Genomic DNA, 12,532 nt, shown 5'->3' with positions numbered 1-12,532 from the left:
AATAGCCACAAGGAAGTTGCTGAGACCGGAGGGCTTGAGTTACAAAGGGAAATTAGATAAGCTCAACTATTCACTCTACAGTGGAGGAGGCTGAGGAGTAACCATTTAGAGGTGTATAAAATCATGAGGGGTAGTGATCAGGTACCTTTTTTAAGTGGTGATGTAAAACCAGGCGGCAAAATTTTAAAGTCAGAGGCGAAAGAAGAGCTGATGGCTAGGTTTTCCACACAGTGAGTGGAGGGTATATGGAATGAGCTGGCAGAGCAGGGTGTAGTTAACAATATTTTAAAAAGTTCACAGATTAAAGAGTTTTAGAGGGATATAAGCCAAATGCAGGCAAAGGAGACTAGCTCACCGTGACAACCACCATGCTGTCGAAACCTAAGAAACTGCTACCTGGTTTGAGACGCCCATGTTCAGAAACACGGGCTGTGCTGATGCTCTGAGGTTATGGTCATTAACTCAAGCAGTTCTTAGTAATCAGCTAGACAAAATAAATACAGGATGTGGTTGGGGTGAAAAGGGGCTAGAGGAAGCAAGAAAGTTTTGTTGAGTACATGCACGAAATGCAGAAGGAACTCAGCAAGTCAGTGAGCATCTATGGAGGGGAATAAACAATCGACATTTCAGGCCAAGACCATTCATCAGGTCTGAAAAGGAAGGGAACAGGAGAAGGTGGGAGGAGGGGAAGGAGTGCAAGCTGGCAGATGATTGGTGAAATTAGGGTAGGGAAGGGAACGTAAGTGGGTGGAGGTGAGGGAATGAAATGAGAAGCTGGGAGGTGATTGATAGAAAAAGCTAGAAGGACAAAGAAGAAAGAATCTAATAGGAGAGGATAGTGGACTATGAACGAAAGGGGAGGAAGGGGGACACCAGAAGGAGGTGATGGGCAGGTGAAGAGAAGAAAAGGGGTAAGAGAGTAACCAGAATGGGGAATGGAAAAAGAGAGAAGAGGAGGAGGAAGAAATCGATGTTTAGGCCATCAGATTGGAGGCTATCCAGACGGAACATGAGATGTTAATACAGAAGTTCAACGCAAATTTATTATCAAAGTACATATATGCCAGTATATATGTCACCGTATACAAACCCTTAGATTCACTTTTTTGCGGGTATCCTCAATAAATCCAATAACCATAATGGAATCAATGAAAGACCACAGCAACGGGGTGGACAACCAGTGTGCAAAAGACAACAAACTGTGCAAGTACAGAATAAGAGACAAAAAAATTAATAAATATGCAATAAATATCAAGAACTTGAGATGGAGAGATAGGTTGTGGGAGTGTTCAGTGATAGGGCAAAGTGAAGTTGAGTGAAATTATACTGTCTGGTTCAGGACTCTGATGTTTGAGGTAATAACTGTTCCTGAACCTGGTGGTGTGAGTCCTGAGTCTCCTCTACCTTCTTCCTGATGGTAACAGCAAGAAGAGAGCATGACGTAGGTGATGGGGGGTCCCTGTAGATGGTTGCTGCTTTTGTGTGACAACACTCCGTGTCTGTGTGCTCAGTGGTGGGGAAGGCTTTGTCCAGAACTTTTCTGTAGGATTTTCCATTCAAGGGCATTGATGTTTCCATACCGCCTGTGATGCAGCCAGTCAGTGTACTCTCTACCACACATCTATAGAAGTTTGTCAAAGTTTTAGATGTCTTGCTGAATCTTCACAAACTCCTAAGGAAGTAGAAGCATCACATGCTGAACCCAGGACAGGTCCTCCGAAATGGTAACACCGAGGGATTTAAAGTTGCTTACACACTCCACCTCTGATCTTCCAATGAGGACTGATTCATGAACCTCGGGCTTCCTCCATTTGAAGTCAATAGCCTTTGGTCTTGCTGACTTTGAGTGAGAGAATTTTGCTATGGCATCACCCAGCCAGATTTTTAATGTCCCTCCTATATCAGCATTCATCACCACCTTTGAGTCAGCCAACAGTCGTTATTTACGAATTTAATTTTACTTCGATTTTGTTTATTCCTCTACTTTTAGCGAGTTGGCTCCCTGGTAAGATCATGTTGCATTGAAGGATATACAAGCATTTTCAAGATTCAAGATTATTTAATGTCATTTCCAATATAGCCAGAGGGTGGTGAATCAATGGAATTTGTCGCCACAGGCAGCAGTGGAGGCCAAGTCTTTGGGTGTATTTAAGGCAGAGATTGATAGGTATCTGAGTAGCCAGGACTACTCAATGGCTGAGCAGGGTTGGGTGTAGTGGTCTCAAGTCTGAAGAAGAAGGAACGATGTGAGGACCTGGATGTTGAGATGATGGTGTGTTTGTCAAGGTGGAGAGAGAAGATGCAGATGGCCAGAGATAGTGCGGGGAGTAGGGGTGAGGGGTGGTGGTAGGGTGGTAGTGCAGGAAAGTAAGATGATCGGGAAAGAGGGTAGAAGGTAGAAAACAAGAAGGAGAGGAAATTTATTGATGAGCAATAAGGTAACAGAGGTTGAAGAGGCTGATGAATCTGTGGAATTCATTGCCTCAGACAGCTGTGGAGGCCAAGCAATTGGGTATATTTAAGGCAGAGGATGACAGGTTCTTGCTTAGTAAAGATATTGGAGAATATGGGGAGATGGTTGAGAGGGATAATAAATCAGGCACGATCGAATAGTGGAGCAGGCTTAACTGACCAAATGGCCTAATGTGGGGCCAGTCTAGCATCTGGGATCATGTCAAAGGCCTTCCTTGACCTGTGCTCTCAAATTTCTTAATCACCTCCTCACAGATTCAGGTGCAAATATTCTTGGAAGAGAAGAAAATTCTTTCAGTGGAGTATAATCGAAGCAGAGTATAATAGAAGCAGCATCTGTGCAGTAAGAAACAGGGTTAAAACCTCAGGCAGATGACCTGCTGGAAATGTTTTTCTCTGCATCTGTTGCAAATTGTGCTCTCGGTGTTTTATGCATTGAGAAAATTCCATTGTATATTTCTCAGAAACATCTTTCTACTCAGATGATAAGTATTGGCATATGATTATCATAGCTATACAGGATTCTCCATTGCAAATGGAGATAATGCTTTAGGAATAAATTTTCTTTGAACTTTGACGTCTTCTGAGAACCAGCATTCATGCACTGTCTTCGCGATCTGAAATGAAACCAACAAGTTTACTGCTTGGCACATTTGACCATCTCCTGTGCTGGCTTGAGGCAGCTTTCCTTTTGGGGCTTTGAAAGTAATCCCAAACACAGCTTGTTGAATGTCCTTTAGAAGCCAAATGGAACAATTTTAGGGGAAAATAATTGCTCTTTTGGGCTGGTATTCCTTTCAGTCCGGATATTGAAATGGATTTGGTTCCATCATGTCACTGCACTGAACAATATGGAACATCCCAGCAGAGCAGCTAGAAATTGGCAGTGACTTTCATCCCTTGCTAACCTATAAGTTTATGAAATGGTGACTCTGGGATTGTCAGATGTCTATACCTTAAAGTAAGAAGCAGCATATCAATGACATTGAAAAGCTGAATGTTTAAAACGTACCTAAATTTACAAATTCCTTAGTTGGAACTGTTTGTGGACAGTGGCAGTGAGAAGGATCTTGGCCTAAAAAGCTTATTTATTCCCTTCTATAAGTACTGTGTCATTCATCCATGAACGTTCCCAATCCCGGCTGCAAAAGGTGGAAGGTTGGACATGGGGCTGGCAACCCCATCCCGTAAAAATCTAGAGCTACAGAACCGCCAACAGAAGCTCCAAAGACCTCACCCCTAAGGAGGGAAGGATTTTCAACAATGGGCTACACCTGGGCACAGTTGGAAAAGCTGGTCTGGCAAGGATAGAGGACTCTGGCAAACTGCTACGGTGACCTATGCCCCAGGAGGGGTGATAAACTTAAAGAAGCAGGCATAGGTAGATGCTGCCTGATCTGATGAGTTCCTCCAGTATTCTGTGTGGATTTCCAGCGCCTGTAGAACCTCGTGTGTCTATGATGTGCCAGTGAAAATCTCGTGGACTGGTTGAGATGCAGTTAATGACTTTGTGAAGCTGAGTTGCTCCAACTTGGCTGAGCGATGGAAAGTAGCCCTTTATTGTCTCAGCAGGACTTTCCAAAGCTTTTCAGTGCTCCCAGTGGGTTTTTTTTTTGGTAGTCTTTCTATACAGGGCCTCTCTTTGCTGTCATTTCCTGTGCTGTTGTTGATATATTCGGAATAAGTCAAATCAATCAGGGAAACTGAAACAGAAAGTTCCACCCACTGAGAAAACAAATACCTCAGTCTTACAGAAGGGACATCCAGACTAGGATGAAAAAGACTTATAGTTTCACCAGACACAGCATTAACCCATGGCATCCTGGTGATGCATGAGTTATTATCACATATGGTGCATAGGTTTTTTGAACTTGAGGTCAGTTTTGCAGTGATGTCTCCCAGTACCATTTGCCGTACACTGGTGAATTTTTATCCTCGTTTTTAAAACCTACTGTCTTACCCCTTTCTTTCTGTAGAATCATCGTTATGCACACAGAAATGGACTTTTCAGTCCAACCTGTCCAAGTTGTCTACTTGAGTGAGATCCATTTCCTTACATTTGGCCCTTATCCCTCCGGGCGTTTCCTATCTATGAACCTGTCTAATTGTCTATTAAACACTATAAGACATAGGAGCAGAATTAGACCTTTCAGTCCATCAGGTCTGCTCTGTCCTTCTATCATGACTGATTTATTATCCCTCCCAACCCCATTCTTCTACCTTTTCCTTGTAACCAAACCCAGACAAATTAAAAACCTAGCAACATTCACTTTAAATATACCCAATGATTTGGCCTCCATAGCCATCTGTGGCAATGAATTCCACAGATTTGCCACCCTCTGGCTGAAGAAATTCCTCTTCATCTCTGTTCTAAGTGGATGTCACTGTATTCTGAAGCTGTGCCCTCTGGTCCTAGACTCCCCCACTATAGAAAACATCTCTCCACGTCAGCTCCATCGAGACCTTTCATTTTTCTAAACTCCAGTGAGTACAGACCCAGAGCTATCATAATTGCTTCATATATCTTTCATTCCCTGAATAGATCCTATCTATAATTGTAATACTCCCCACCTCTACCTCTAATACTGGTAGCTAGTTGCATATACCCAATCACTCCTGTAATGTTTACCATCCTTGAACCATCCTTACCATGCAACCCTCTGAAGAACTCCTTTCTTCCAGTTCCAGAATTCTGTGTATCTCAGTTATCAGCACAATACCCTAGACAATGCTGTCAGCCACTGGGCCCCTGATTTTGCAGTCTACTCTGGAATTGACTTCTAAATCTGTAGCTCTTCTTTTCTCATCTATTAATAGAGCAGATTAGCAAATCCTTTCTATAACCATGTGCTTTAATCTTGCCTATATTTGTATTATATGGTTTACTGTGGTTTATTATATGGTTTCCTTTACTGTCTCAGTACTTTTTATTTGTGTGCTGCAGCACGTTTTATTCGCAGTTATTTTGTAAATAACACTATTCTTTGCATTTCTGGTCAGATGCTAACTGCGTTTCGTTTGCTTTGTATCTGTTCTCGGTACAGTGACAGTAAAGTTGAATCTAATTTAATCTAATTTATTGTCTTGTTTATTATTGTACTGTCTTGCTCTGTTTTGTGCACCTTATGTAGTCCCATGTAGGTTTGAAGTCTAATGTAGTTTTGTGTTGTTTCATGTAGCACCATGGTCCTGGAGGAACGTTGTTTCATTTTTACCATGTACTGTACTAGCAGTTATGGTTGAAATGACAATAAAAGTGACTTGACTTGACGTGACTGATGAATTTTTAAATTATGTTCTAGTGGTGTAGTTTAGCTTTTTGTCACTGCCATATAATTCATATATAGAGTCACAGAGCATTGCAGCATGGATACAGGCCCTACAGCTCAACCAGTTCTTGCTGCCCACTTTGCCCATCAAACTCATCCAAAATTCCACTGTTCCATATTCCTCCAAGCCCTGCCCTTACATTTACTTATCCAAGTGCCTGCCTCAACCACTTCCTCTGACAGCTCATTCCATATTCTCACCACCCTCTGTGTGGAAAACGTTGCTCCTCAGGTCCCTCTTAAATCTTTCCCCTCTCACCCTAAATCTCTGCCCTCTAGCTTACATCTCTCCTACCCAGGGGAAAAGACAGTCACCATCCACAACTGTCTGTTGCCTGAATATATATGCCTGTGATCCTGCTGCATTTTTACTCTGTACCTGTATACCCTACTTGTTTGTTCACATGTCAATAACATCTTAACACATAGGAGCAAAATTATGCCATTCAGCCCATTGAGTCTGCTCCACCATTTCATCATTGCTGATTAATTATCCCTCTCAACCCCACTCTCCTGTCTTGTCCCTGTAACCTTTAACCCTGACTAATCAAGAACCTATCAACTTCTGCTTTAAATATACTCAATGATTTGGCCTCCACAGTCGTTTCTGGCAATGAATTCCACGGATTCAACCTTATCTGTGTTCTAAAGGGACGTCCTTCGATATCAAGGACGTGCTCCCTGGTCCTAGACTCTCCCACTATAGGAAACATCCCCTCATGCCACTGTACAGTACAGAAGCAAAATCAGCCCATTTGGCTCATCGAGACTGCCCCGCCATTTCATCATGGCTGATCCATTTCCCTCTCATCCCCAATTTCATCCCTCCTACCTGTAACCCTTCATGACCTAACCAATCAAGAACCTATCAACCTCTGTCTTAAATATACCCCACAGCCACGTGTGACAATGAATTCCACAGATTCACCACTCTCTAGCTACAGAAATTCCTTCTCACCTCTGTTCAAAGGTACATTCAATGTCAGAGAAATGTATACAATATACATCCTGAAATGCTTTTTCTTCACAACCATCCACAAAAGCAGAGGAGTGCCCCCAAAGAATGAATGACAGTTAAATGTTAGAACGCCAAAGTCACCCCCCCAGCTCCCCTCCCTCCCGTGCGTAAGTGACAGCAAGCAACGATCCCACCCACCACCGAGCACTCAAGTGTGAGCAAGGCAACAGCAAAGACACAGACTTGCAGTACTCCTGAGGCTACATTGTTCACCCGGCATTCAACATACCACAGGCTCTCTCTCTCTCTCTCTCTCTCTCTCTCTCTAATAAGGGAGAAAGAGGTGTCTGCGTTTCACAGCGAGAGGGGAGACATAACTACTAACTAGCTGGTTTACGATGTTAAGAGTCTGTTGCGTTGCTTTTTCCGAGCTCTGTTCCCAAAGATCTCAGGTCTCTAGGCACACAGCCTTAGATCTTCCGTCTCCCACGACACACCATTTTTCTGATTGGACACCGACCTCTGATCCCCCCATCTCCAGAGCCACGAAAAATCGCGCCTCTTAGGTCGAACCCTTGGCATGCCAAACAGCGGCCAGTTATGAAACCCCAATAGTAGGTCCCATTCCCGCAAAGAACCTAAATGTACGTCCCTCTATTCGGATCTACCTTATTCTTCTAAACAACTTGACTTTCCATATATTCTTCGGTGTTGGCCTCATGCTGGAAGAACTTTGCACTTTGTGGCTACAAAAGTGATGTGTCAGCATTTCGGACCCTGCATCAGGGCTTGTGGGGAGGGTGGGGGGGTGAGAAGAGAAAAGAATTAGAAGTAGTTTATTATTGACACATGTACCAAGATATAGTGAAAAAGCTTGTTTGCATACTGCTCATTGCAAAGTGCATTGAGGTAGAACAAAGGAAAGCAAAAACAGGATAAAGTATAAAAGTTATGGAGAAAGTGCAGTACAGGTAAACAGTAAGGTGCAAGGTCATAATGAGGGAGATTATGAGGTCAAGATTCCCCTTTATTGTGCTAGGGAACCATTCAGTAGTCTTATAACAGTGGGGTAGAAGCCATCCTTGAGCATGATGGTACGAGCTTTCATGCTTTTGTATTTTCTGAGTGGGTAAAGGACAGAATGTCCAGGGGGGCTGGGATCTTTGATTATGCTGGCTGCTTTACTGATGCAGCAAGAACTATAGACAGATTTCAAAGAGGGAATGCTAGGGAGAATGCAAGAGAATGGGTTTGAGAGGGATAATAAATGAACCATGATCGAGTGGTAGAGCAAATATGATGAGCCGAATGGCCGAATTTTGCTTCTATGTCTTATATTTATGGTCTCATGTTTCCATAATGTGCTGAGCTGTGTGCACAACTCCCTACAATTTCTTGCTGTCACATGCAGAGCATTTGCCATACCAGGCTGCTATGCATCTAGATAGGATGTTTTCTGTGGTGCATTTTCCCATCACACTTGGGCACTACCCAGTCAAAAGAGAGACAAAAGTAGCAAAATAAAAGTTGTAGGGTTGAGTAGAGATGGTCAGTGTGTTAAAATACAGGAGAATCAGTGTTACCAACTGCAGCATCTGCAGTCTCCCGTTCCTCCAGAGAACCACTTGTACCCTTGCCTGCCTTGCAGTTTTAAAGCTCTTTCAATGGCAATCCAACCAGCCATCACCAGCTCAAGAGCGATGCCGGAACTGAAGCTCCAGCCTGTTAGCGGGAGTTGGCTGAGCTACCATATGCCTCGCCAAGTGTCTTGTGGGGTTAAAAATAGTTCCAGTTTGTCCATGTTGCCCTCCCCCCCAGCATTACGCTTTATAGCACAAGCTATAAGTTAGGGGTTCAATTTCCACTTCTGTCTGTAAAGAGTTTATACATTCTTCCCATTACTACGTGGATTTCTTCTGGTTTCCTGCCATATTCCGAATACATACGCATTACGGTTAGTAAAATGTGAGCATGCGATGTTGGCACTGGAAGCATATGGACTCTGTATTGGTCATTGGCTGAGATGGTACTTTTCACTGCGTGTCTCAAAGTACATGTGACAAATAAAGGTAATGTTTGAAAAAAAATCTTTTAAAATGGCTGCATTTCCTCTGTGCTGAGCTCTTCATTCACCAAATTGTGACTTAGTGCGATGCCCAAATCATTTTCTCTCAGAACTCAAATTAGCACTCCCTACTACATTCCCCATGGGGAAGGAAGTTAAACCATAGGGGGTGGGTGGCAGTGGCTGCTGCCCCAGCAGAAGTTTTTTGGTGATAGTAATGAATCCAGTTTACAAATGAATTAAGGTTCTAATTAAAGCAAAAAAGAATATTTCAGCAGATAAACAACAGGAATTCTGCAGATGCTGGAAATTCAAGCAACACACATCAAAGTTGCTGGTGAACGCAGCAGGCCAGGCAGCATCTCTAGGAAGAGGTGCAGTCGACGTTTCAGGCCGAGACCCTTCATCAGGACTAACTGAAGGAAGAGTGAGTAAGGGATTTGAAAGTTGGAGGGGGAGGGGGAGATCCAAAATGATAGGACAAGACAGGAGGGGGAGGGATGGAGCCAAGAGCTGGACAGGTGATAGGCAAAAGGGGATACGAGAGGATCATGGGACAGGAGGTCCAGGAAGAAAGACAAGGGTGGGGGGGGACCCAGAGGATGGGCAAGAGGTATATTCAGAGGGACAGAGGGAGAAAAAGGAGAGTGAGAAAAAGAATGTGTGCATAAAAATGAGTAACAGATGGGGTACGAGGGGGAGGTGGGGCCTTAGCGGAAGTTAGAGAAGTCGATGTTCATGCCATCAGGTTGGAGGCTACCCAGACGGAATATAAGGTGTTGTTCCTCCAACCTGAGTGTGGCTTCATCTTTACAGTAGAGGAGGCCGTGGATAGACATGTCAGAATGGGAATGGGATGTGGAATTAAAATGTGTGGCCACTGGGAGATCCTGCTTTCTCTGGCGTACAGAGCGCAGATGTTCAGCAAAGCGGTCTCCCAGTCTGCACCGGGTCTCACCAATATATAAAAGGCCACATCGGGAGCACCGGACGCAGTATATCACCCCAGTCGACTCACAGGTGAAGTGTTGCCTCACCTGGAAGGACTATTTGGGGCCCGGAATGGTGGTAAGGGAGGAAGTGTAAGGGCACGTGTAGCACTTGTTCCGCTTACACGGATAAGTGCCAGGAGGGAGATCAGTGGGGAGGGATGGGGGGGACGAATGGACAAGGGAGTTGCGTAGGGAGCGATCCCTGCGGAATGCAGGGGGGGGGGAGGGAAAGATGTACTTAGTGGTGGAATCCCGTTGGAGGTGGCAGAAGTTACAGAGAATAATATGTTGGACCCGGAGGCTGGTGGGGTGGTAGGTGAGGACCAGGGGAACCCTATTCCTAGTGGGGTGGCAGGAGGATGGAGTGACAGCAGATGTACGTGAAACGGGGGAGATGCGTTTAAGAGCAGAGTTGATAGTGGAGGAAGGGAAGCCCCTTTCTTTAAAAAAGGAAAACATCTCCCTCGTCCTAGAATGAAAAGCCTCATCCTGAGAGCAGATGCGGCGGAGACGGAGGAATTGCAAGAAGGGGATGGCGTTTTTGCAAGAGATAGGGTGAGAAGAGGAATAGTCCAGATAGCTGTGAGAGTCAGTAGGCTTATAGTAGACATCAGTGGATAAGCTGTCTCCAGAGACAGAGACAGAAAGATCTAGAAAGGGGAGGGAGGTGTCGGAAATGGACCAGGTAAACTTGAGGGCAGGGTGAAAGTTGGAGGCAAAGTTAATAAAATCAACGAGTTCTGCATGCGTGCAGGAAGCAGCACCAATGCAGTCGTCGATGTAGTGAAGGAAAAGTGGGGGACAGATACCAGAATAGGCACGGAACATAGACTATCTGGGCTATTCCTCTTCTCACCCTGTCTCTTGAAAAAACGCCAAAAGAAAATCAAGTTCTATTGATTTATCACCTGCTCTGATAGAGCTAGGAACTGAGATTTATTTATTGAGATACAGCGTGAATAGGTCCTTCCAGGCCTTTCTTTAACCCCCTACTTAACGTTTGCCTAATCACAGGTCAATTTAGAATGACCAATTAGCCTACCAACTGGTAAATCTTTGGACTGTGGGAGGAAACCAGAGCACCCGGATTAAGCCTGTGCGCTCACAGGGAGGACATATAGACAGTGTCAGAATTGAACTCCAAATTTCGACTGCCCAGAGCTGTAATAATATCGCACTAACCACTACAATATGGTGTTGGAAGATTCAGTATTATCCTGTTGGTGTGCATATATTTCAGGATTGGAACGTTATTCTGGGTGTGTTCTTATTGAGAGGGTCAAGGGGTTAATTAATACCTTCTAGACTGCTGTCGCGTTTTTCATAAAGACCACAACTAGTGGATCCTACTGCTTTACTCCATACTGTTTAATAGGCTAGTATAGCCTAGCCTCCTGAGCGTTCTGCTAAGTGATGTTCTCTATTTATTATAATAACAGGCAGGATAGACAAAGGGGAGTCAGTGGATATTGCTGGCGGATTTTCAGAAGGGCTTTGACAAGGTACCGCACAGGAGTCTGATTAACAAGATAAGAGCCCATGGTATTACAGGAAAGATACGAGCATGGAGAGAAGTTTGGCTGATTGGAAGGAGACAAAGAATGGGAATAAAGAGGGCCTTTCCTGTTTGGCTGCCAATGACTAGTGCTGTGCTGCAGGGGTCGGTTGCTTTTCGCGTTATATGTCAATGATTTGGATGATGGTTTTGTGGCTAAGTTTGCAAATGATATGAAGATAGGTGGAGGAGCAGGTAGTTTTGAGGAAGCAGGGAGTCTGCAGAAGGACTTGAACAGATTAGGAGAATGGGCAAAGAAGTTGCAGATAGAATATAAGCAACACACATCAAAGTTGCTGGTGAACGCAGCGGGCCAGGCAGCATCTCTAGGAAGAGGTACAGTCGACGTTTCAGGCCGAGACCCTTCAGTTAGTCCTGACGAAGGGTCTCGGCCTGAAACGTCGACTGTACCTCTTCCTAGAGATGCTGCCTGGCCCGCTGCGTTCACCAGCAACTTTGATATGTGTTGCTTGAATTTCCAGCATCTGCAGAATTCCTCTTGTTTGCAGATAGAATATAGTTGTGCAATTTGATAGAAGCAATAAATATGCAGACTATTTTCTACTCTGGGAGAAAATTCATAAATCAGAGGGTCAAGGGGACTTGGGAGTCCTTGTGCAGGATTCCCTAAAGGTTAACTTGCAGGTTGAGTCAGTGGTACGGAAGGCAAACACAATGTTAGCATTTATTTTGAGAGGACTAGAATGTAAGAGCAAGATATGCTGAGACATTGTAAGGCATTGACCAGACTGCACTCAGAGTATTGTGAATAGTTCTGAGGTCCTTAGCTAAGAAAAAGATGTGCTGGCATTGGAAGGGGTTCAGAGGAAATTCAGGAGAACTATTCTAGAAATGGAAGAGTTAGCACATGAAGAGTGTTTGGTGGCTCTGGGCCTATAATCGCTGGAGTTTAGAAGAATGAGGGGAGGTAGTGGATGTGAAGAAGATGTTTTTATAGTGGCCAAGTCTAGGACCAGAGGGCACAGCCTCAGATTAGAGAGACATCCATTTAGAACATTGATAAGGGGGAATTTATTTGGGCTGAGGGTCACAAATCTGTGGAATTCATTGTAGAGGCCAAGTCATTGAGTATATTTAAAGCGGAGGTTGATAGGTTCCTGATTAGTCAGGTTATGGGGAGAATGTAGGAAAATGGGGTTG

At 44.2% G+C, this 12,532-nt stretch overlaps 1 protein-coding gene across 2 annotated transcripts in view; it reads left to right on the top strand.

The window, feature by feature from the left end:
- The window catches only part of vta1 (vesicle (multivesicular body) trafficking 1), a 348,619-nt gene that overhangs the window by 262,389 nt on the left and 73,698 nt on the right, over window positions 1–12,532 (top strand). The gene's annotated exons all lie outside the window — the stretch shown is intronic.

This window comes from Mobula hypostoma, chromosome 8, assembly GCF_963921235.1.
Source record: "Mobula hypostoma chromosome 8, sMobHyp1.1, whole genome shotgun sequence".
NCBI lineage: Eukaryota > Metazoa > Chordata > Chondrichthyes > Myliobatiformes > Myliobatidae > Mobula > Mobula hypostoma.
The sequence above is the reverse complement of the archived record's forward strand: the minus strand, read 5'-3'. Positions and strand labels throughout refer to the sequence as shown.